The sequence below is a fragment of the Cynocephalus volans genome, chromosome 3 (genome assembly GCF_027409185.1).
Source record: "Cynocephalus volans isolate mCynVol1 chromosome 3, mCynVol1.pri, whole genome shotgun sequence".
Lineage (NCBI taxonomy): Eukaryota > Metazoa > Chordata > Mammalia > Dermoptera > Cynocephalidae > Cynocephalus > Cynocephalus volans.
In genome coordinates, this window is record NC_084462.1 from 77,989,016 (window position 1) to 77,995,094 (window position 6,079).

Sequence of the window (6,079 nt, forward strand, 5' to 3'; positions counted from 1 at the left end):
TTCAGGATGTAGTTCTGAATCAAACCAGAGCAGCGGAATGCTAGATGCTAGACTATTTCACATTTGTCCCAGGAGGACTGCATTTCTGAACTATGCTTGGTTTTGATACATCAGCCTGCATTGAAGGTCACTGTGAACATAATCTCATGAAAGCCACCCTTGAAACATTATGAACAATTATTGAGAAAGTCATTCATTGCAGCACACAATATCCTCTGTAGAAAAGGCCTCAGGAGACATCTTTGTAGGATCTGGATGTGAAGAACAGTTTGCTTTCTTTGAAAAGTGTCTGGATTTGTAATTACCTGATCACTGTGAAAGGTTCAATTGACCAGATTCCTCTTTTCTGGTTGGCTGCTGGGAAGCTGAGAACCAAGTATGGCTCACCCCTAGCAATCGTTGTGTGCTTACTGAGGGCCACTGTCCTTGCTCTACCTTGTCTGTGCCCAGATGTTTCTTCTTTAAACTTGTGCTCTCTTGTCCTATGTTAGATATTCTTGGATGTTGCTTTTGATTACTTTATCAATGAATGTAAACTATGAATAACTAAAATCTCATAATGTCTATCTTGCTAAACTGCTGTAAGAATTACCCATAATATATATATATATATATATATATACAGAACCTAATGATATGGTGCAGCTAGTATTGCTGATGCTGCTACTGCCTGCGTTCATGATTTCCACCTTAAATTTTCTTACCTTACTAATCAAGTGATGCCTGCAGCTTTAAATAGACCCTAGTTAGATTATTGTTTTAGCTTCAACTCTCAGTTCTCCCACACAATTACCCTAATGGCACATACTGGATAACAGCTGCAGAGTATTAGTGATGTCAGTCTGGGTTTAATTTCATTATTCAGAGCTATTTGGGACTGCTTCACGGATCTGGCCACTAGCTACTTAGTGAGGAAGGGAAGGTACTGAGCTTTGAAAGGAGGTTCTATTCATAATCCAGTGAGTAATCTGGAAATGTTGAGTGTCAGGTAGCATTTTGCTACTCAAGATGTGGTCAGCAAACCAGCAGTGTCGACACCACCTGGGCACTTGCATCTCAGGCCCCTCTCCAGACTTACTGAATCAGTACCCGCAGATTACCAAGAGCTCCAGGTGATTTACATGCATTTTAATGTGTGAAAAGCACTGAATTAGGGCACACCGAGCAAAGCAGTCCCAGCAGCCTGCACTAGCTGGTCGAGAAGGGCCGTGACACAGCATACAAGGCACTTTTGTTGGGAGTATGGGAAGAGCATGTACACTATAACCTGATGAGTGGTCAGATCCTAGCTCTAGCACTTGTGTGGTGTGCAAGTGTGGACAATGGGCTTCACCTCTCAGAGCCTGTTTCTTCATCTGTTAAATAGAAATAATAACACATCCCTTGCAAGGTAGCAGTGAAGATGGAATGAAATAATGTATGTTAAAGTGCCCCACAAGGAAATAGGGAAGTCTAAATATGACAGCTTCTGAACTATGCCTTATGAAGACTGGCCACAGTCTTTATCCAAGGACACTGTGTGGGACATCTCTAGACCGTGGCACCTAGAGGGCAAAAATCCATGAACTGAGGCCAGAGTCCCCACAGGCACTGTCTCTGGGAGTCTAAGACTCTCCAGACTGTGGGCACCTGCCCTTTGTCTCTCCAAGCAAACCTTAGCCAGGACCTTCTTGCTTGATTCTACCTCTAGGGCAGAACACCTGGGAAAGAGTAGCGCACCCTGAAGAGTAGGAATTATGAATCCCATTTGATAGATAAAGAAAGGCGACTTGATTGACCCACAACCCGGAGCTGACATTTACAGATGTGGTGTTTGGGCACAGCTATCTCAACCCTGTGCTCTTTCTGCTATGTGCTTATTATTATGATTATTATGGATGCATTGAGGAAACCATTGTAATTCAGAGTTTAATAATACCAATCCAGTAATACCAATCCTGGGGTAGTGTACCCTCCTCTTTAATGCCCATCTAGGGTACATAGCCCATTCACCAAAATAAATAGTCTCTTGTTCAAACATTTTAGTAAATACAAATGTTGTCTTCTTGATTATAACTCCCTTTTATCCCACTGGCCTTGGGGCTCTAAATTGGTTTTATGGTTCCGCTCCTTTCAATCAGGATCTCATCTCACATTGAATGGTTTTATTCCTTAAAGACAGTGACCAGTGGCTGCCTGGAGTCTACCCTATGCGATTAACTTGGTAATATTTTACCTGCATTTTCCTGGGCTAAAAAGCATCAACATTTCACATCATAACCTTGATTTACTAACCATCTGCTCAGAAGTCTGTCATCAACAGGGATGATTTCTTGCTCTCTCCAGACTGCAAGACTTTGCCAAGGTTCTAGTGAGTAGAGCCCTGACCTTGAAGGTGAAAGGCAGACACTCCTTCACTCCTTAATTGGTTCAATTGTTGGCTAGTAAAGGTAGACAATGAGCTCTTTAGTTTTTCTTGCCAAACTTCCTACATGTTGGAGACGTGATTTCAAGGCAAACCTGATATGGGAATCTCTGAGGAATTAGTTCTTTATTGAGACTTCATTGTTAGGATCCTCGATATAGTGATCTTTTAGTGGGAAGACAGAGAAATTCACTCAGGCGCTTCTGGAAGGGAAAAAGATGAGACTTAATGAAAAGATACATGCGTATGCTCAACCAGGAAAAGTGGAAGAAGTGGGCAAGAGCAGAGGCACAAACTGGGTTGTGTTAGGGAAGCTGCTCTTCTTCTCCATCATGTCTCTTTCACGAGGACACCCACTGTTTTCATTTCCACCACATGTTGCCATTTCCTCCTGACTTCTTCCCACATGCTACATCGTAGCCGACAGGCCCCTCCACTCCGTGCATGTTCTATACTCAGGCCTCACTAACTGGCAACACCCTGAGTCTCCAAACGCGAAAAGTCTTCAAAAATAAGTCAGATTGGTCCAGTTGGTTTTTACAGGCACCTTTGAGTGGGGACCCTACCCCACTCCAGTCTGAGTGTGACTTCCCGGACCTCCCCTTCAGTAGGCACCGTGAGGGGGCAGTTCCCCAGGAGACAGCATGGGCAGGGCATAAACTTGTCATTCTAGGGCACATCTTTGTCATTTTAGTTTTCTGACCATTGATTTAGTCAGAGGAAGAGAAAATATGCACCAATTTACCTGAGCCACATACACTACCTGTTAAACTCCCCCAGCCCTGGTGACCTCAGAAACCCTCAAATACATCATGAAGAATGAATGGGGAAACAGACAGCAAACCCACTGTGCAGAAGGACACCTCGTCTGTCACAGCACTGCCTGGGCTGACAGTCCAGGACCCTCTCTGTTTTGACCCTCAGGGTCTCTGTCTTCCTGCTTCCTGTCTCTCAGGCTGCACCTTCTCCTGCTTGTAGTTAATGTTAACTTTTGACCCCACAGACCCTAGCCCAGAATTCTTAGTTTTAGCCTTTTGATCTGCAATTCCTGGACTCTGATGTTTGTCCTCTTATATAACTTGTTCTTCTTTTCGTTTTCTCATCTTAAAAATCCAACTTGAGGATAAGATGCTAGAGTGTCTGCCTTAATGATGGGCGGCTAGCACAAGGAAAGTTAGTGGAATGATGTGCATAGAAATAAATTGACTCTTCTAGATATAATGTGATTGTGACATCAAGTTTATGTGATATCAAGTGGCCATAAACATTAAGAAAAATTATGTGTGCAGAAAAATTCTGAGATAATTAAATAAAAACATTATAGAATTATTCTTATACTATGGATATTAGTATGTAACACATAAGATATGTATATTAAGAGAAACAGAGAATAATTTTAAAGAGAAAAGAGTGGTTCTGGGGTATGAGACCTAGGGTACTCACTTTGCAGTTTCTGAAACATTTTTTTCAGATTTTGGTTGCTACATCGTTTTTACATTTTATAAAAAGTGGGGGTTGGGGTCAATGAAAATGGTATGAACCTAAAGAACAAGCAATCAGAAAGAGAAGGAAGTTATTTCTAATTAGCCAGGTACAATTGGACATGCGAAGTGACCCTGTGGCTTCCTCTCTCTCCCTTGAATAGCAATAGAAATGTTTTAAGGTGCATTGCCAAAAGTGATTGATAATTTTTCTTTCAAGTCTGCTTTGTCAAACTAATGATTTAAAGGATGGAGGGTGCTGACCAGAAGCATGGAGGTGCGGTGGGGGGCCTGCTTGGAGGGTCAGGGCTAGAATTGGGGCTTGGGTTTAAAGAACAGAAGCTTTCTGGCTTTTCTGGGCAGGAAGTGCCAACAGAATGAAGCAGAATGGCCTCCCAGAGTACTGTGTGTGGAGCGCAGGTGACCGAGGGATGGCAGGCAGGGCAGGGAAGTCAGCCCTCTCGAGCTAATGCCTGTCCAACTTTCAGAGTTATTAAAGCAGAATCAGCCAGCTGCATTTAGCACCAGGGACAATTGCCTCAAGCCTCATTACTGGAAGCATCCCTGCACATCAGCTTTCCAGAAGGGTGCTATGACTTCTTCGGTTTGGCTGCACTACTCTGAACAGCAGTTGACACAGGGAGAATGTGTTTGCTATTTTGTTGCATGCTGAACTTGGCCTCTATCACGTATAAGTGACTTAGACTTTCCAAGTAGGTGGCCCTTCTGTTGATGAAGGTCATGTGTCAGAATCCCAGGGAACATGTCTGTATCAATACAGATTTCAGGGGAGGAATCTGAGCCTTGACTTAACCCCTTTGCATTGGCAGATGGATAGGTGACTGTTAGGATGGATAGTGGCTGTTAGGATGAGGATATTAGTATATCTGAGTGAGCTCTGTTGTCCCATGGGTGCCAAAGAAACATGGATGAGAATGTTGAACTAAGAGTCCGGGAGCCGTATTCTCTCAGTAGCTCTCCGGCTCCCTTGTGTATCTTCAGCAAATCATTCAGCCTTTCAGGATCCGAGTTCCTCTTCTTTCAGGATCTGGGAATAGAAGTATTTCAAATTTGTTTTAGGCTCTGTTAATTATTATCTTATTCAGCACTGCTACTTTCAACCAATCAACACCTCCCCAGCCAGAACCCAATGATAATGAGCCCTGAGCCTCTTATTTGAATCACAGTCTGCATCCTGAGCCATCTCACCTGTGCAGACTTGCTTCCCAGCTGCACACAACTCGGACCTGCTTGGCTCCTATCATCTTGTCTCTCAGGAATGGTGAGGTGAGCCCACAGGGAAGAAGCCTAAGATCCTACTCTGCTCCCTTTCTGCACATTCTCTTCGTGGACTTGAGCTTCTTCCAGACCCTCCCCATAACAGCCTGGCCCATCAAACCCTCCCTGACACCATTTCCACTGCATCTTTCCAGTGCCATCAGTTAAGAACTGGACAACAATTCCCTAGTGTTCAGTGTTGTTATTCAGTGCCCTGCTCTTAATCAGAAAGCGTGTTGATATAAGGCAGGAGTAAGTTGGACCTTGCTGCTGCTTCTCTTGCTCATTAAGAAATAACCCATTTATCCAAAATTGTTAATGTGGCTAAATTGAGACACAGGTTATGCTTCCATCACAGTAAATGTATTGCAGTGGTGACAATGAGACCTGTAACATTTTTCTATAAGCTCTTGACAAAATGTACCAACAAAAATGTTGACTTCAATATTAGAAACTAATAAAGAATAATATATTTAAAAAAAAAAAAGAAAAGAAATAACCCATTTAATATTTCACAGTTGTTCTAACTTGGGGACTGACTAGATTTTTAAAATATAGGAAACAACAATAAAAAAAATCAAAAACAAAAAATCCTGAACAATCTTAGAACACTCTGTTCCAAAATTCATTACATGTAAAGTAAGCCACAAGAGATATGAAAATGTGTCCCATAAGCAAAAGTATTTTATGGACAAAAAGTATGGAAAATGGGCCCTGAAGCACCAGCGTGAAACCAAGAAGGTAGGCCTCGCTGCTGCCAGACTCCATCACCGGCCTGGGCGAGCACGTGCTGACCAGAGAGGTGCTTCCCTGGAGAGGCCCGAGATCTGCGGAGACCATGTGCCCCGCAGCACCAGTGCATGACTGAGCAGGTAGGCCGCACCACTGCTGTACCCCATCCCCAGCCCAGCTGAGT

The 6,079-nt window shown here is 43.3% G+C and overlaps 1 pseudogene; it reads left to right on the forward strand.

Moving 5' to 3' along the window:
• Positions 1–5,443: 5,443 nt before the first annotated feature.
• On the forward strand, positions 5,444–5,561 carry LOC134374420 (small nucleolar RNA SNORA1; annotated as a pseudogene).
• The last annotated feature ends 518 nt before the right edge of the window (positions 5,562–6,079 follow it).